At 43.6% G+C, this 20795-nt stretch overlaps 1 long non-coding RNA gene and 1 pseudogene across 1 annotated transcript in view; one reads left to right on the top strand and one right to left on the bottom strand.

Annotated features, from left to right (window-relative positions):
* Positions 1–20795, bottom strand: part of LOC146486012 (uncharacterized) — a 56537-nt gene that overhangs the window by 20588 nt on the left and 15154 nt on the right. The window lies entirely within an intron of this gene.
* On the top strand, positions 1395–2041 carry LOC146486013 (uncharacterized; annotated as a pseudogene).

Raw genomic sequence — 20795 nt, 5'->3', positions numbered from 1 at the left:
ACAACAGAAGTAAAAAAGTAAACATTTTCCCATTTTTTTTACCGCATGTTGTTTGATCTGATTTCCAACCAGGAAACAGTTTTTTTGAAGAATTGAAAAACACACACAACATAAATTCGTATCACGCTTGCCCGGTTGCAACATTTGTGACTTCTTTTTAAGTTTTTCAAGGTTTAAATCTTTTTACTAAAGGGCACGTGTTCAACAAAAATGAAATCAGCATGAAGAAAAATTGTTATTTTCTGTAACGAATTCTTTTGGAACATTTGTTTAACGTATTTACTATTTCTATTTGTTCGCAATAGAAGTACAAGAACACACACACGCACACATGGAAAGGACACATAGAAAGAAAAATAGACACATAGGTACATTTGTACGCTTATACAATGTTCCTGTCATACTTAGAAAAGTAAAGGAAAAAGTTAAAATGACGAAATTGTTTGAACACTAAAAACTGAACATGTCAAGACTTTCAAAACCATGAACAGTAGTTAAACGCCTTTTCACCTGTTTCGTCGACTCCATCTGTCTTGATTGAATAATGCAAAAATCGATGAAAAGCTGGCGTCACCGAGATGTCAAAAAATGTGCCTAACTGCAAAATAGGAATCACGTAATATTTAGTGGAGTAACAATCAAACAAGGAACCAACAACTTCTTACCTGTTTGTTTTTATCTAGTTTTTGTTTTATTTTGATTCACACTCCTAGATTTTAGGAGGGGGTGGGGTTGAGGAAAAGGGAGGTAGCGCTTGTGGAAAGACTTTTACTCAGGGGAGGAGGGAAGACTGGTGCGAGTTTGCTTGAGTCCGAGCTGTTAAAACGCTGAACTTGAGCTCGATCTTTACTAGCTTTCCTTCCCTTCCCTTTCATAATTGCTATTATTTTGTTAGTGTACTGGCTCTGCTTGGTAAATTGGTATAAGCAAATTTGCTAACGTTACATAGACGAAAACAAAATACGTAACAATGAGTTAATTACATAACTTAGGAAGATGAAAGACGGGAAAAATGGTCAGGTCTCATCTCTCCTATTAAGACCTAAGGGTTCACTAGTTTGACCTCTGTCGATGAGGTATACCTCTCTAGCTTTGCGTACACTGCCACGATTAGATTTGATGAGTTCGAGAGGAATTAGTAGCATGTCAGAAGCGTTATGGCCGTTAGAAAGAAAATGTTCTGAAACTGTGGTGGGTTTGGAACTGTTTGTTTGTCTGTTTGTTTGAACATTTTCTTGTAGCAGTTCACGGCTGGTTCGCTATACAGACTGAAATGTATGGAAATGTCAAAACGCAACTAGATGCTTTCTAGCACAGCTACATTCCTCAGTTATTTTCTGTAAAATCCTTTGCATAGTGCCTAAAGTTTCCAATTCACAAATTTTTCAGAAGCGATGTTTTATGAAAATTATTTGACGGTTGTGGCTGAGAAGGACAAAGAAAGACCGAGTCGTTTTCGTTTGCCGAAAAGTGCATCGGAGGAACAAGTCCTGGCTGATGAAGCTGTTCCACCTTCTACAAAGTACAAAAACAAATGGGCTTTAAAAATATTTCGGGAATGGCAGCAGCAAAGGGAGATGAAAGTACCGATTTTAGATTCCGGTGGTCTTTTCAAAGATTATGAATTGCACAGGTTAATCCTGTTAGTTGTGAAATAGAGGATATGGATGGCATATCTCTTAACTACTGGCTCACGAAGTTTGTAATGGAAGTCGCCAAAGATTCAGGGGAAAGGTATCCACCCAGAACTGTGTACGGGATAGTGTGTGGTCTGAAGCGTCATCTGAGAGACAAAAATGGCGACGAGGCGTTGTACGGGAAATTAAGCACGTTGTTTTTGCTTGTTTGGTATTATTTATTTCGGAAATAGCTTCAGTTTTCATTTAAAGTAACGTACTCTTGTTGGTGGGAAACTCGTAAACAAGAGGATGAAAATCCATTAAGTTCTTTATTCAATGCTGCGTTCCACGAGAGAACTTTCCAGAATTGTAATTTTCACGTTATGAATAACTTTTCGAAGTATACGGTAGTGAATAATTGATTGTATGGTAATTGAGGTTGCTAATTAAAATTCAAGTGTCTTGATCAGTGTTTTCATCAGTTTTTGAACTAACAGGAGTAATCTTGATCTAGATTTTCATTGGTTATCAAGATATATGCACTTGACCCAAATGGGGCACTCTGATTGGCTTATAACCGTATGAATAATTACTGAGTTTGAGAAATCGGATTTCCATACAAACACTGTTATTTCAAGACGTGTTTGCCTACTTGTCAAAAAAAAAAAGTAACTAAAGGAGTCCGAAGAAATTAAAAGAAATAGCCTAAAGCTGCAAAATAACACTCGACCGCCGAAAAAGAGGATATTGGGGATTTTGAGAATCTCAATTCGATAAACTGCGAACGATTAAAACGAAGTGCGGACTTAACTTGGATTTTTCAAATACTGGAATGGAGACGACGCTACATTACGGTTAATGTTGCTTTCTTTACCGCAAATGCGGTAAAATATTGCCTCTAGTCTCAGTCAGAAAAAAGGAAGCAGAGAAAAAAAAAGTGCTACAGTATATGCCCTTCGGGAATAGATCCCGGGAAATACAACCTCGACGATTTACCACAACACCAACCAAGGAACACTACCCACAGAGATATTTCTTTAACACATTCGCAAACAACAGCAACAGCAACAACAACAACAACAACAACAACAACAACAACAACAACAACAATTTATTTTATAAATTCCGATTACATGAGGAACTTGTCCCGCAAATAGCCACAAAGCTAGTCGAGGCGGGACAAGACGAGCACGAGAACATAACGGAAAAAAAATTACACTAAGTTACAAACACGCTGAAAAACAGAAAAAACTTTACATAATAACGCAGATTTAGATAAGGCCACTCATACTATAAAAATCAAAGAACCAAATCACGAGTGTAACGTCTCTTACACCTGCTCAATTCAAGAGTTCCCTCACACAGTGCTAAAATTTTACGCGTAATGTGTACCACATTCATGTACGCTTAGGACATTTATTAATAAACATTACACATATACCTGATTTTATAAAAACCGAGGCGCACAACTAAATAAGGCCATGTCCACTAGAATTGCCCTGTTTGCTGGGAACTTACCGCGACATCGCAAACTGTTGCCATCCAACAGCCAACTTGAGTCTTGTGTTTATGTTCCATGTCTTCAAGGCCATCTGAAAGCTTCATGTAGTCTGCAATTGAAATAAGAGCAGACTAATGAGGTCACACCTACTCACTCAACCAAGAAAATGCATTAAGTGTCAAATTCTGACCCACCCCTTCCCCCTGAATTTAAAGGCAAGCACTCCCGAGTACAAGTGGCCTGTTAGCCTTGCTCCTGTAGTTTCTAGCTAGACCATCCTTGACGGCAAGCCCTCTGGAAATAAGCGCTCCACTCAAGGCAGAAACACAGCCTACGGCTGTGTTCCTGCCTGGCTCCCAGCCTCAAATTTTGCGCTCGTTTTCAAAACTCCAGGCATATATTTCAAGAAAATCCAACTTTGGTTCACTTTATGGTCTCCTGTGGCACTACATGACATCATTCCAGTCAGCTGCAGAATTAATTTACCAGCTAACCCATCATTCACCAGAGATATATACCTGATTTTATGAAAACCGAGGCGCACAACTAAATAAGGCCATGTCAACTAGAAATGCCCTGTTTGCTGGGAACTTACCGTGACATCGCAAACTGTTGCCATTCAACAGCCAACTTGAGTCTTGTGTTTATGTTCCATGTCTTCAGGGCCATCTGAAAGCTTCATGTAGTCTGCAATTGAAATAAGAGCAGACTAATGAGGCCACACCTACTCACTCAACCAAGAAAATGCATTAAGTGTCAAATATTGACCCACCCCTCCCCCCTGAATTTAAGGGCAGGCACCCCCGAGTACAAGTACAAGTGTAAGTAAGTTCTGTGATTTACAGCCATGTATTGGCTTTCTGCAATATTTAACCACTTAGTTTCAAATGCATGCTGAGTGTTATTAAAGTTTTTTAATGTATCCATTACGATGCAATATAAAATAATTTAGTTATCTTTGTGTGGATATAACGTCAACATTTGGTTGAAGTTTGTAAATTGTTAAATATTTATTGTGATCTTTGCAATAAATGTCTGAGATATCTCATCTAAATGATCATTTGACTGGTTTGCGTAATCTGACAAAGATCTTTTAAAATACTTGCAGGAACTTCACTTGGCAATTAATTCAGGTCCCCGGTCTCTCACAGGGGACACTGTTGCAGATCTGACTGAGTAACTCGTAACCGGCGAAAACCATCCGGGATTTAACCTAGGATCCCACCTTGGAAATTCTGGCAAGGGCTTGTTTTTGGGATCCCACTCGGGATCCCAGCTGGGATTCTAATCCCACTTGGAATCCCGCTGTGAACCAAACATATATAGAAAATGTTTAGAGAGTTAAAATCCCACCTAGGATCCTCCCTATCCCACCTGGGGTAGAAAGTAAGTGGTTGTTTACTTACAGAAGTTATATATTCACTTTTTTGTGGAAAATGCTTAGCGGAGTCTAGAGAACGTAGTTCGGTTATGAGTATCCTTCCAATGTTATTCCGCTGATTAAGAATTTCAAACCAAAAAGCTAGCGTAAATTTCAAATCTTAACTTTACTTTCACGTCTGACGATCAAACTTTCAGTACACCGCTGCGGATGCTCGCTCGGCGAGATCCCCCCAGGGATTCCTCGCCGCGTTTTGCCGCCGAAATTCTCATCTCACCGAGATCTCGCCACTAATCTCTCCGCGTTTTTGGCCGCCGAGATTTGGCAAGATCTCGGCGCGTTTTTGGCCGCCGTGATTTTTATCATCTCTATCTCGGCGACATGAAAATCTCGGCGGCCAAAAACGCGCCGAGATTTAATAGTGGCGAGGTTTCTCGGCCGAGATCGCGGCGAGATGAAAATCTCGGCGTAAAAAACGCGCGGAGATCTCCGAAAAATTTTTACAAGAGTTTAAGCCATAGTTAAAGGCAACAGAGTTGACCTCTTTGTAGTTAATCGTACTTTACAAGTAAAGTGAACATTAACTTTTGGGAAAATTTTTGGCTTTATTATACATTCCAATACATCAGTATTTTTCATTTATAGTTTTACTCATGTGTGCGTAAGTTTTGCGATTTACAGCCATGTATTGGCTTTTTGCAATATTTAACCAATTAGATTTAAATGCATGCTGAGTGTTATTAAAGTTTTTTAATGTATCCATTACGATGCAATATAAAATAATTTAGTTATCTTTGTGTAGATATAACGTCAACATTTGGTTGAAGTTTGTAAATTGTTAAATATTTATTGTGATCTTTGCAATAAATGTCTGAGATATCTCATCTGAGTGAACATTTGACTGGTTTGCGTAATCTGACAGAGATCTTTTAAAATACTTGCAGGAACTTCACTTGGCAATTAATTCAGGTCCCCGGTCTCTCACAGAGGACACTGTTGCAGATCTGACTGAGTAACTCGTAACCGGCGAAAACCATCCGGGATTTAACCTAGGATCCCACCTTGGAAATTCTGGCAAGGGCTTGTTTTTGGGATCCCACTCGGGATCCCAGCTGGGATTCTAATCCCACTTGGGATCCCACTGTGAACGAAATATATATAGAAAATGTTTGGAGAGTTAAAATCCCACCAAGGACCCCACTTGGGATCCCGTTCCAAAATCCCACCTGGGATCCCTGGTGGGATCCCAACAAACATTTTACAAGGGTTGTCCAGATTTCCAAGCTGTCATGATTCAAATGATACGGTAGAAAGTAGGTGGTTGTTTACTTACAGAAGTTATATATTCACTTTTTGGTGGAAAATGCTTAGAGGAGTCTAGAGAACGTAGTTCGGTTATGAGTATCCTTCCAATGTTATTCCGCTGATTAAGAATTTCAAACCAAAAAGCTAGCGTAAATTTCAAATCTTAACTTTACTTTCACGTCTGACGATCAAACTTTCAGTACACCGCTGCGGATTCTCGCTCGGCGAGATCCCGCCAGGGATTCCTCGCCGCGTTTTGGCCGCCGAAATTCTCATCTCACCGAGATCTCGCCACTTATCTCTCCGCGTTTTTGGCCGCCGAGATTTCGCGAGATCTCGGCGCGTTTTTGGCCGCCGTGAATTTCATCTCGCCGAGATCTCGCCACTAATCTTGGCGCATTTTTGGCCGCCGAAATTTTAATCATCTCCATCTCGGCAAGAGGAAAATCTCGCGACCAAAAACGCGCCGAGATTTAATAGTGGCGAGGTTTCTCAATCGAGATCGCGGCGAGATGAAAATCTTGGCGGCCATAAACGAGCCAAGATCTCCGGAAAATTTTACACAAGAGTTTTAGCCATAGTTAAAGGCAACAGAGTTGACCTCTTTGTAGTTAATCGTACTTTACAAGTAAAGTGAACATTAACTTTTGGGAAAATTTGCGGCTTTATCATACATTCAAATACATCAGTGTTTTTCAATTAAGTTTTACTCATGTGTGCGTAAGTTTTGTGATTTACAGCCATGTATTGGCTTTTTGCAATATTTAACCAATTAGATTCAAATGCATGCTGAGTGTTATTAAAGTTTTTTTATTTATCCATTACGATGCAATATAAAATAATTTAATTATGTTTGTGTGGATATAATGTCAACATTTGGTTGAAGTTTGTAAATTGTTAAATATTTATTGTGATCTTTGCAATAAATGTCTGAGATATCTCATCTAAATGATCATTTGACTGGTTTGCGTAATCTGACAAAGATCTTTTAAAATACTTGCAAGAACTTCATTTAGCAATTAATTCAGGTCCCCGGTCTCTCACAGAGGACACTGTTGCAGATCTGACTAAGTAACTCGTAACCGGCGAAAACCACCCGGGATTTAACTTAGGATCCCACCTTGGAAATTCTAGCAAAGGCTTGTTTTTAGTCCCACTTGGGATCCAACTTGGGATCCCGTTCCAAAATCCCACCTAGGATCCCATCTGGGATCCCACTCAGGATCCCACCTGGGATCCCTGGAGGGATCCCAACAAATATTTTACACGGGTTGTCCAGATTTCTCAGCCGTAATGATTCAAATGATACGGTAGAAAGTAAAATCTTACCTGGGATCCTCCATATCCCACCTGGGATCCCACTTAGGATCCCGTTCCAAAATCCCACCTGGGATCCCATCTTGGATCCCACTCGAGATCCCACCTGGGATCCCTGGTGGGATCCCAACAAATATTTTACACCGGTTCCCAGATTTCCTAGCCGTAATGATTTAAATAGTACGGTAGAAAGTAAGCGGTTGTTTACTTACAGAAGTTATATATTTGCCTTTTCGTAAACCACCCGTGATTTAACATGGGATCCCACCTTGGAAATTCTGGCAAGGGTTTTTTCTTGGGGATCCCACTCGGGATTCCAGCTGGGATTCTAATCCCACTTGGGATCCCTATGTAAACCAAACATATATAGAAAATGTTTGGAGAGTTAAAATCCCACCTGGGATCCTCCCTATTCCACCTGGGATCCCACATGGGATCCTGTTCCAAAATCCCACCTGGGATCCCATCTGGGATCCTACTCGGGATCCCACCTGGGATCCCTGGTGGGATCCCCACGAATATTTTACACGGGTTCTCCAGATTTCCCAGCCGTAATGATTCAAATGATACGGTAGAAAGTAAAATCCCACCTGGGACCCTTCCTATCCCACCTGGGATCCCACTTGGGATCCCGTTCCAAAATCCCACCTGGGATCACATCTAGGATCCCACTCGGGATCCCCCATGGGATCCCTGGTGGGATTCCAACAAATATTTTACACGGATTGTCCAGATTTCCCAGCAGTAATGATTCCAATGGTACGGTAGAAAGTAAGTGGTTGTTTACTTACAGAAGTTATATATTTACCTTTTGGTAAACCACCCGTGATTTAACCTGGGTTCCCACCTCGGAAATTCTGGCAAGGGCTTGTTTTTGGGATCCCACTCGGGATCCCAGCTGGGATTCTAATCCCACTTGGGATCCCTATGTGAACCAAACATATATAGAAAATGTTTGGAGAGTTAAAATCCCACCTGGAATCCCACTTGGGATCCCGTTCCAAAATCCCATCTGGGATCCCATCTGCGATCCTACTCGGGATCCCACCTGGGATCCCTGGTGCGATCCCAAAAAATATTTTACACGGGTTGTCCAGATTTCTTAGCCGTTATAATTTAAATGATACGGTAGAAAGTAAATGGTTGTTTACTTACACAGGTTATATATTTGCCTTTTCGTAAACCACCCGTGATTTGAAATGGGATCCCACCTTGGAAATTTTGGCAAGGGCTTGTTTTTGGGATCCCACTCAGGATCCCAGCTGAAATTCTAATCCTACTTGAGATCCCTATGTGAGCCAAACATATATAGAAAATGTTCGGAGAGTTAAAATCCCACCTGGGATCCCACTTGGGATCCTGTTCCAAAATCCCACCTGGGATCCCATCTGGGATCCCACTCGGGATTCCAGGTGGGATCCCAACAAATATTTTACACGGGTTGTCCAGTTTTACCAGCCGTGATGATTCAAATGCTGCGGTAGAAAGTAAGTGGTTGTTTACTTACAGAAGTTATATATTTACCTTTTCGTAAACCACCCGTGATTTAACCTGGGATCCCACCTTGGAAATTCTGGCAAGGGCTTGTTTTTAAGATCCCATTTGGGATCCTAGCTGGGATTTTAATCCTAGTTGGGATCCCTATTTGAACCAAACATATGTAGAAAATGTTTGGAGAGTTAAAATCCCACCTGGGATCCTCCCTATCTCACCTGGGATCCCTATTGGGATCCCGTTCCAAAATCCCACCTGGGATCCCAACAAATATTTTACACGGGTTGTCCAGATTTCCCAGCCGTAATGAAATTTTGGCAAGGGCTTGTTTTTGGGATCCCACTAAGGATCCCAGCTGCAATTCTAATCCTACTTGGGATCCCTATGTGAACCAAACATATATAGAAAATGTTTGGAGAGTTAAAATCCCACCTGGGATCCTTCCTATCCCACCTGGGATCCCACTTCCGATCCTGTTCCAAAATCCCACCTGGGATCCCATCTGGGATCCCACTCGGGATCCCACCTGGAATCCCTGGTGGGATCCTAACAAATATTTTACACGGGTTGCCCAGATTTCCCAGCCGTGATGATTCAAATGCTACGGTAGAAAGTAAGTGGTTGTTTACTTACAGAAGTTATATATTTACCTTTTCGTAAACCACCCGTGATTTAACCTGGGATCCCATCTTGGAAATTCTGGCAAGTGCTTGTTTTTAAGATCCCATTTGGGATCCTAGCTGGCATTTTAATCCTAGTTGGGATCCCTATGTGAACCAAACATATGTAGAAAATGTTTGGAGAGTTAAAATCCCACCTGGGATCCTCCCTATCTCACCTGGGATCCCACTTGGGATCCTGTTCCAAAATCCCACCTGGGATCCCAACAAATATTTTACACGGGTTGTTTAGATTTCCCAGCCGTAATGATTCAAATGGTACGGTAGAAAGTAAGTGGTTCTTTACTTACAGAAGTTATATATTTACTTTTTCGTAAACCACCCGTGATTTAACCCGGGATCCCACCTTGGAAATTCTGGCAAGGGCTTCGTTTTGGGTTCCCACTCGGGATCCCAGCTGGGATTCTAATCCCGCTTGGGATCCCTATTTAAACCAAACATATATAGAAAATGTTTGGAGAGTTAAAATCCCACCTGCGATCCTCCCTATCCCACCTGGGATCCCACTTGGAATCCCGTTCCAAAATCCCACCTGGGATTCCATCTGCAATTCCACTCGGGATCCCACCTGGGATCCCTGGTGGGATCCCAACAAGAATTTTACAGGGGTTGTCAAGATTTCCCAGCCGTAAAGATTCAAATGATACGGTAGAAAGTAAAATCCCACCTGGGATTCTCCCTATCCCACCTGGAAAATCACTTGGGATCCCGTTCCAAAATTCCACCTGGGATCCCAACTGGGATCCCACTTAGGATCCCACCTGGGATCCCTGGTGGGATCCCAACAAATATTTTACACGGGTTGTCCAGATTTCCCAGCCGTAATGATTCAAATGGTACGGTAGAAAGTAAGTGGTTGTTTACTTACACAAGTTATATATTTACCTTTTGGTAAACCACCTGTGATTTAACCTGAGATCCCACCTTGGAAATTCTGGGAAGGGCTTGTTTTTGGGATTCCACTCGGGATCCCACCTGGGATTCTCATCTCACTTGGGATCCCTATGTGAACCAAACATATATAGAAAATGTTTGGAGAGGTAAAATCCCACCTGGGATCCTATCTATTCCACCTGGGATCCCACTTGGGATCCTGTTTCAAAATCCCACCTGGGATCCCATCTGGGATCCTACTCGGGATCCCACCTGGGATCCCTGGTGGGATCCCAAAAATTATTTTACACGGGTTGTCCAGATTTCCCAGCCGTAATGATTCAAATGGTACGGTAGAAACTAAAATATCACCTGGGATCTTTCCTATACCACCTGGGATCCCACTTGGGATCCCGTTCCAAAATCCCACCTAGGATATCATCTGGGATCCCACTGGGGATCCCACCTGGGATTCCTGGTGGGATCCCAACAAATATTTTACACGGGTTGTCCAGATTTCCCAGCCGTAATGAATCAAATGGTACGGTAGAAAGTAAGTGGTTGTTTACTTACAGAAGTTATATATTTACCTTTCCGTAAACCACCTTTGATTTAACCTGGGATCCCACCTTGGAAACACTGGGAAGGGCTTCTTTTTGGGATCCCACTTGGGATCCTATCTGGGATTTTAGTCCCATTTGGGATCCCTATGTAAACCAAACATATATAGAAAATGTTTGGAGAGTTAAAATCCCACCTGGGATCCTCCCTATCCCATCTGGGATCACACATGGGATCCCGTTCCAAAATCCCACCTGGGATCCCATCTAAGATCCCACTCAGTATCCCACCTGGGATCCCAGGTAGGACCCCTACAAACAGTTTACACGGATTGTCTAGATTTCCCAGCCGTAATAATTTAATATGATACGGTAAAAAGTAAAATCCCACTTGGGATCTTCCCTATCTCACCTAAGATCCCACTTGCGATCCCGTTCCAAAATGCCACCTAGGATTCCATCTGGGATCCCACTCGGGATCCCACCTGGGATCCCTGGTGGGATGCCAACAAATATTTTACACGTGTTGTCCAGATTTCCCAGTCGTAAAGATTCAAATGCTACGGTAGAAAGTAAAATCCCACCTCCGATCCTCCCTATACCACCTGGGATCCCACTTGGGATCCCGTTCCTAAATCCCACCTGGGATCTCATCTTGGATCCCATTCGGGATCCCACCTGGAAATCCTAGTGGGATCCCAACAAATATTTTACACGGGTTGTCCAGATTTCTCAGCCGTAATGATTCAAATGGTACGGTAGAAAGTAAGTAGTTGTTTACTTACAGAAGTTATATATTTATTTTTTCCTAAACCACCCGTGATTTAACTTGGGATGCCACCTTGGAAATTCTAGCCAGGGCTTGTTTTTGGGATCCCACTCGGGATCCCAGCTGGGATTCTAATCCCACTTGGGATCCCTATGTAAAGCAAACATATATAGAAAATGTTTGGAAAGTTAACATCCCACCTGTGATCCCACTTGGGATCCCGTTCCGAAATTTCACCTGGGATCCCATCTAGGATCCCACTTCAGATCCCACTTGGGATCCCTGGTGGGATCCCAACAAATATTTTACACGGGTTGTCCAGATTTCCCAGCCGTAATGATTCAAATGGTATGGTAGAAAGTAAAATCCCACCTGGGATCCTCCGTATCCCACCTGTGATCCCACTTGGGATCCCGTTCCAAAATCCCTCCTGGGATCATAACTGGAATCCCACTCGGGATCCCACCTGGGATCCTTGGTGGGATCCCAACAAATATTTTACGCGGGTTGTTTAGATTTCCCAGCCGTAATGATTCAAATGGTACGGTAAAAAGTAAGTGGTTGTTTACTTCGAGAAGTTATATATTTACCTTTTCGTAAAACAACCCGTGCTTAAACCTGGGATCCCACCTTGGAAATTCTGGCAAGGGCTTTTTTTTAGGATCCCACTCGGGATCCCAACTAGGATTCTAATCCCAATTGGGATCCGTATGTGAACCAAACATATATAGAATATGTTTGGAGAGTTAAATTCCCACCTGGGATGCTTCCTATCCAACCTGGGATCCCACTTGGGATCCCGTTCCAAACTCCCACCTGGGAGCCCATCTGGGATCCCACTCGGCATCCCACCTGGGATCCCTGGTATGATCCCAACAAATATTTTACACAGGTTGTCCAGATTTCCAAGCCGTAATGATTCAAATGATAGGGTAGAGAGTAAAATACCACCTGGGATCCTCACTATCCCACCTGGGATCCCACTTGGGATCCCGTTTCAAAATCCCACCTGGGATCCCATCTGGAATCCCACTCTGGATTCCACTTGGGATCCCTGGTAGGATCCCAACAAATATTTTCCACGGGTTGTCGAGATTTTCTTGCCGTAATGGTTCAAATGGTACGGTAGAAAGTAAGTGGTTGTTTACTTGCAGAAGTTATATATTTACCTTTTCGTAAACCACCCGTGATTTAACCTGGGATCCCACCTTGGAAATTCTGGCAAGGGCTTGTTTTTGGGATCCCACTCGGGATCCCAGCTGGGATTCTAATCCCACTTGGGATCCGTATGTGAACCAAACATATAGAGAAAATCTTTGGAAAGTTAAAATCCCACTTGGGATCCTCCCTATCCCATCTGGGATCCTACCTTGGATTCCGTTCCAAAATCCCACTTGGGATCCCATCTAGGATCCCACTCGGGATCCCACTTGGGATCCCTGGTTGGATCCCAACAAATATTTTTCACGGGTTGTCCAGATTTCCCAGCTGTAATGATTCAAATGATACGGTAGAAAGTAAAATCCCACCTGGGATCCTCCCTTTCCCACCTGGGATCGCACTTGGAATCCCGTTTAAAAATCCCACCTAGGATTCCATCTGGGATCCCACTCGGGATCCCACCTGGGATCCGTGGTGGGATCCCAAAAATGAGTTTACACGGGTTGTCGAGATTTCCCAGCCGTAATGATTAAAATGGTACGGTAGAAAGTAAGTGGTTGTTTACTTAAACAAGTTATATATTTACCTTTTGGTAAACCACCTGTGATTTAACCTGGGAACCCACCTTGGAAATTCTGGCAAGGGCTTGTTTTTGGGATCGCACTCGGGATACCAGCTCGCATTTTAATCCCACTTGGGATTTCTACGTGAACTAAACATATATAAAAAATGTTTGGAGAGGGAAAATCCAACCTGGGATCCTCCCTATCCTACCTGGGATCCAACATGGGCTCCACTTCCAAAATCCCACATGGGGATCCCATCTGCGATCCCACTCGGGATCCCACCTGGGATCCCAGTTGGGATCCCAACAAATATTTTACACGGTTTGTCCAGATTTCCCAGCTGTAATGATTCAAATGGTACGGAAGAAAGTAAGTGGTTGTTTACTTACAGAAGTTATATATTTAACTTTTCGTAATCACCTGTGATTTAACCTGAGATCCTACCTTGAAAATTCTGGCAAGGGCTTGTTTTTAAGATCCCACTCGGGATCCCACCTGGGATTCTTATCTCACTTGGGATACCTATGTGAACCAAACATATATAGAAAATGTTTGGAGAGTTAAAATCCCACCTGGGATCCTCCGTATCCCACCTGGGATCCCACTTGGGATCCCGTTTCAAAATCCCACCTGGGATCCCATCTGGGATCCTATTCGGGATCCCACCTGGGATCCCTGGTGGGATCCCAACAAGTATTTTACAGGGGTTGTCCAGATTTCCCAGCCGTAAAGATTCAAATGATACGGTAGAGAGTAGAATCCCACCTGGGATCCTCCCTATCCCGCCTGGAATCTCACTTGGGATCCTGTTCCAAAATTTCACCTGGGATCCCATCTGGGACCCCATTTGAGATCCCACCTAGGATCCCTGGTGGGATCCCAACAAATATTTTACACGGGTTGTCCAGATTTCCTAGCCGTCATGATTTAAATGGTACGGTAGAAAGCAAGTGGTTGTTTACTTACACAAGTTATATATTTAACTTTTCGTAATCACCTGTGATTTAACCTGAGATCCCACCTTGGAATTTCTGGCAAGGGCTTGTTTTTAAGATCCCCCTCGGGATCCCACCCGGGATTCTTATCTCACTTGGGATCCCTTTGTAAACCAAACACATATAGAAAATGTTTGGAGAGTTAAAATCCTACCTGGGATCCTCCCTATTCCACCTGGGATCCCACCTGGGCTCCCGTTCCAAAATCCAACCTGCGATCCCATCTGGGATGCCACTCGGGATCCCACCTGGGATCCCTGCTGGGATCCCAACAAATATTTTACACGGGTTGTCCAGATTTCCCAGCTGTAATGATTGAAATGATACGATACAAAGTAAAATCCCACCTGGGATCCTCCCTATCCCACCTAGGAACCCACTTGGGATTCCGTTCCAAAATCCCACCTGGGATCCCATCTGGGACCTCATTTGAGATCCCACCTAGGATCCCTGGTGGGATCCCAACAAATATTTTACACGGGTTGTCCAGATTTCCTAGCCGTCATGATTTAAATGGTACGGTAGAAAGTAAGTGGTTGTTTACTTACAGAAGTTATATATTTACTTTTTCGTAAACGACCCTTGATTTAACCTGGGATCCCACCTTAGAATATTCTGGCAAGGATTTTTTTTTGGGATCCGAATCGGGATCCCAGGTGGGATTCTAATCCCACTTGGGATCCCTATGTGAACCAAACATATATAGAAAATGTTTGGAGAGTGAAAATCCCACCTGGGTTCCAACTTGGGATCCCGTTCCAAAATCCTACTTGGAATCCCATCTGGGATCCCATTCGGGATCCCACCTGGGATTCTTGGTGGGATCCTAACAAATATTTTACACGGGTTATCCAGATTTCCCAGCCGTAATCATTCAAATGATACATTAGAAAGTAAGTGGTGGTCTACTTAAACAAGTTATATATTTACCTTTTCGTAAACCACCCGTGATTTAACCTGGGATCCCACCTTAGAAATTTTGGCAAGGGCTTGTTTTTGGGATCCCACTCGGGATCCCAGCTGGGATTCTAATCCCATTTGGGATCCCTATGTGAACCAAACATATATAGAAAATGTTTGGAGAGTTCAAATCCCACCGAGGATCCTCCCTATCCCACCTGGGATCCCACTTGGGATCCCGTTCCAAAATCCCACCAGGGATCCCATCTGGGATCCTACTCGGGATCCCACCTGGAATCCCTGGTGGGATCCCAACAAATATTTTAGACGGTTTGCCCAGATTTCCCAGCCGTAATGATTCAAATGGTACGGTAGAAAGTAAGTCGATGTTTACTTTTAGAAGTTAAATATTTACCTATTTGTAAACCACCGGTGATTTAACCTGGGAACCCACCTTGGAAATTCTGACACGGGCTTGTTTTTTGGATCCCATTTGGGATCCCAGCTGGGATTCTAATCCCACTTGGGATCCCTATGTGAACCAAACATATATAGAGAATGTTTGGAGAGTTAAAATCTCACCTGGGATCCTCCCTATCCCAGCTAGGATCCTACTTGGGATTCCGTTTCAAAATCCCACTTGGGTTCTCATCTGCGATCCCACTCGGGATCCCACCTGGGATCCCTGGTGAAATCCCAACAAATATTTTACACGGTTTGTCCAGATTTCCCAGCCGTAATGATTCAAATGATACGGTAGAAAGTAAATTCCCACCTGATATCCTTTCTATCTCACCTAGGATCGCACTTGGGATCCTGTTTCAAAATGCCGCCTAGGATTCCATCTGGGATCCCACTCGGGATCTTACCTGGGATCCCTGGTGGGATCCCAAAAATTATTTTACACGGGTTGTCCAGATTTCCCAGCCGTATTGATTCAAATGGTACGGTAGAAAATAAGTGGTTGTTTACTCACAGAAGTTATATATTTACCTTTTCGTAAACCACTCGTGATTTAACCTGGGATCCCACCTTGGAAATTCTGGCAAGGGCTTGTTTTTGGGATCCCACTCGGAATCCCAGCTGGCATTTTAATCCCCCTTGGGATCCCTACGTGAACTAAACATAGCTAAAAAAATGTTTGGAGAGTTAAAATCCCACCTGGGATCCTCCCTATCCTACCTGGGATCTAACATGGGCTCCTTTTCAAAAATCCCACCTGGGATCCCATCTGCGATCCAACTCGGGATCCCACCTGGGATCCCTGGTGGGATCGCAAAAATTATTTTACAAGGGTTCTCCAGATTTCCCAGCCGTAATGATTCATATGGTACGGTAGAAAGTAAGTGGTTTTTTACTTACAGAAGTTATATATTTACCTTTTCGTAAACCACCCGTGATTTAACCTGGGATCCCACCTTGGAAATGGTGGCAAGGGCTTGTTTTTGGGATCCCACTCGTGATCCCAGCTGGTTCTCTAATCCCACTTCGGATCCCTACGTGAACTAAACATAAATAAAAAATGTTTGGAGAGTTAAAATCCCACCTGGGATCCTCCTTATCCCACCTGGGATCCCACTTGAGATCCTGTTCCAAAATCCTACCTGGGAGCCCATCTGGGATCCCACTCGGGATCCCACCTGGAATCCCTGGTGGGATCCCAACAAATATTTTACACGGGTTGTCCAGATTTCCCAGCCCTAACGATTTAAATGATACGGTAGAAAGTAAAATCCCAAATGTGATCTTCCCTATACCACCTGCGATCCCAGTTGGGATCCCGTTCCAAAATCCCACCTAGGATCCCATCTGGGATTCCACTCGGGATCCCACCTGGGATCCCATCTGCGATCCCACTCGGGATCCCACCTGGGATCCCTGGTGGGATCCCAAAAATTATTTTACACGGGTTGTTTAGATTTCCCAGCCGTAATGATTCAAATTGTACGGTAGAAAGTAAGTGGTTGTTTACTTACAGAAGTTATTTATTTACCTTTTCGTAAACCACCCGTGATTTAACCTGGGATCCCACCTTGGAAATTCTGGGAAGGGCTTTTTTTTGGGATCCCACTCGGGATCCCAGCTGAGATTTTAATCCCATTTGGGATCCCTATGTAAACCAAACATATATAGAAAATGTTTGAAGAGTTAAAATCCCACCTGGGATCCTCTCTATCCCATCTGGGATCACACATGGGATCCCGTTCCAAAATCCCACCTGGGATCCCATCTAAGATCCCACTCGGGATCCCACCTGGGATCCCAGGTGGGATCCCAACAAACATTTTACACGGGTTGTCTAGATTTCCCAGCCGTAATGATTTAATATGATACGGTAGAAAGTAAAATCCCACTTGGGATCCTCCCTATCCCACCTAAGATCCCACTTGCGATCCCCTTCCAAAATCCCACCTAGGAATCCATCTGGGATCCCACTCGGGATCCCACCTGGGATCCCTGGTGGGATCCCAGCAAATATTTCACACGGGTTGTCCAGATTTCCTAGTCGTAAAGATTCAAATGATACAGTAGAAAGTAAAATCCCACCTCGGATCCTCGCTATACCACCTGGGATCCCAATTGGGATCCCGTTCCAAAATCCCACCTGGCATCTCAACTTGGATCCCACTCGGGATCCCACCTGAGATTCCTAGTGGGATCCCAACAAATATTTTACACGGGTTGTCCAGATTTCCCAGCCGTAATGATTAAAATGGTACGGTAGAAAGTAAGTAGTTGTTTACTTACAGAAGTTATATATTTATTTTTTCCTAAACCACCCGTGATTTAACTTGGGATGCCACCTTGGAAATTCTAGCCAGGGCTCGTTTTTGGGATCCCACTCGGGATCCCAGCTAAGATTCTAATCCCACTTGGGATCCCTATGTAAAGCAAACATATTTAGAAAATGTTTGGAAAGTTAACATCCCACCTGTGATCCCACTTGGGATCCCGTTCTGAAATTTCACCTGGGATCCCATCTAAGATCCCACTCGGGATCCCACCTGGGATCCCTGGTGGGATCCCAACAAATATTTTACACGGGTTGTCCAGATTTCCCAGCCGTAGTGATTCAAATGATACGGTAGAAAGTAAAATCCCACCCGGGATAATCCCTATCCCACCTGGGATCCCAATTGGGATCCCGTTCCAAAATACAACCTGGGATCCCATCTGGGATCCCACCTGGTATCCAACCTGGGATCTCTGGTGGGATCCCAAAAAATATTTTACACGGGTTGTCCAGATTTCCCAGGCGTAATGATTCAAATGATACGGTAGAAAGTAAAATCCCACCTGGGATCCTCCCTATCCCACCTGGGATCCCACTTGGTATTCTGTTCCAAAATCCCACCTGGGATCCCATCTGGGATCACACTGGGGATCCTACCTGGGATCCCTGGTGGGATCCCAACAAAAATTTTTTACGGGTTGTCGAGATTTCCCAGCCGTAATGATTCAAATGAGACGGTAGAAAGTAAAATTCCAACTAGGGATCCTCCCTATCCCACCTGGGATCCCAATTGGGATCCCGTTCCAAAATACCACCTGGGATCCCATCTGGGATCCCACCTGGGATCCTACCTGGGATCCATGGTGGAATCCCAACAAATATTTTACACGGGTTGTCCAGATTTTCCAGGTGTAGTGATTCAAATGGTACGGTAGAAAGTAAGTGGTTGTTTACTTACAGAAGTTATATATTTACCTTTTGGTAAACCACCCGTGATTTAACCTGGGATCCCACCTTTATAATTCTGGCAGGGGTTTGTTTGTAGAATCCCAATCGGGATCCCAGCTAAGATTGTAATCCCACTTGGGACCCTATATGAACCAAACATATATAGAAAATGTTTAGAGAGTTAAAATCCCACCTGGGATCCTCCCTATCCCACCTGGGATCCCACATGGGCTCCCCTTCCAAAATCCCACCTGGGATCCCATCTGGGATCCTACTCGGGATCCCACCTGGGATCCCAGGTGGGATCCCAACAAATATTTTACACGTGTTGTCCAGATTTCCCAGCCGTAATGATTTAAATGATACGGTAGAAAATAAAATCCCACCTTGGATCATCCCTATCCAACCTAGGATCCCGTTCCAAAATCCCACCTGGGATCCCATCTGGGATCCCACTCGGGATCCCACCTGGGATCTCTTGTAGGATCCCAACAAATATTTTACACGAGTTGTCCAGATTTCCCAGCCTTAATGATTCAAATGATACGGTAGAAAGTAAAATCTCACCTGGGATCCTCCCTACATTACCTGGGATCCCACTTGGGATCCCGTTCCAAAATCCCACCTGGGATCCCATCCGCGATCCCACTCGGGATCCCACCTGGGATCCCTGGTGGGATCCCAACAAATATTTTACACGGGTTGTCCAGATTTCCCAGCCGTAATGATTTAAATGGTACGGTAGAAAGTAAGTGGTTGTTTACTTATAGAAGTTATATATTTACCTTTTTTTAAACCACCCGTGATTTAACCTGTGATCCCACCTTGGAAATTCTGGCAAGGGCTTGTTTTTGGGATCCCATTTGGGATCCCAGCTGGGATTATATTCCCACTTGGGATCCCTTTGTGAACCAAACATATATAGAAAATGTTTGGAGAGTTAAATTCCCACCTGGGATCCTCCCTATCCCAACTGGGAACCCACTTGGGATCCCGTTCCAAAATCCCACCTGGGATCCCATCTGGGATCCCACTCGGGATCTTACCTGGGATCCTTGGTAGGATCCTAACAAATATTTTACACGGGTTGTCGAGATTTTCCAGCCGTAATGATTCAAATGATACGTTAGAAAGTAAAATCCCACCTGGGATCCTCCCTATACCACCTGGGATCCCACTGGGGATCCCGTTCCAAAATCCCACCTGGGATCCCATCTGGGATCCCACTCGGGATCCCACCTGGGATCCCTGGTGGGATCCCAACAAATATTTTACACGTGTTGTCCAGATTTCCCAGCCGTAATGATTAAAATGGTACGGTAGAAAGTAAGTGGTTGTTTATGAAAATATTCGCAACGCTAAACTATACTCTTCGTTTATTACCGAGGGTTACAGTTACACACAAAAGGAATACAACAGCATAAGCTATTTAAACTTAAATTCAAACGAAAATACAATAGTTTCAATAACAAAAGAAAATTCACTATTACCAATGGGAAGCTTAATTAGATATTCCTGTGAAGTAATGTCAGTGTGCATACATTAAAGTTCGAATTAGCAACTGTCAAATCACGTTCTTTTTAACAATAACAAGAGTTCCACTTTTGACTTTGCTTTTTTGACAGTTTTTATTCCAAGTCCGATAACAAGCCTCTCGAAGGGATGCTTAGGTAACGGCTTCGTCAGAATGTCCGCAATCATCTCATCAGTGGCCACATAATTCAAAAAGATCGCTCCGTTTTTCACTCCTTCGCGAACAAAATGATAGCGTATATCAATGTGCTTGGTCCTAGCATGACCCACAGGATTCTTTGCCATTTCAATAGCTCTTTGGTTGTCTTCATTAATTACGATGGGTTCCTCCAGAGGTCCTCCTACATTTGTGAGCAACCTTCGAAGCCAAATTGCTTCCTGGGTGGCCGTACTCAGCGCCACATACTCAGCTTCTGTTGTCGACAGCGCAACTGTAGCCTGTTTCTTGCTCAGCCAGCT

Source organism: Pavona decussata, unplaced genomic scaffold (assembly GCF_977016875.1).
Source record: "Pavona decussata unplaced genomic scaffold, jaPavDecu1.1 SCAFFOLD_22, whole genome shotgun sequence".
Taxonomy (NCBI): domain Eukaryota; kingdom Metazoa; phylum Cnidaria; class Anthozoa; order Scleractinia; family Agariciidae; genus Pavona; species Pavona decussata.
The sequence above is the reverse complement of the archived record's forward strand: the minus strand, read 5'-3'. Positions and strand labels throughout refer to the sequence as shown.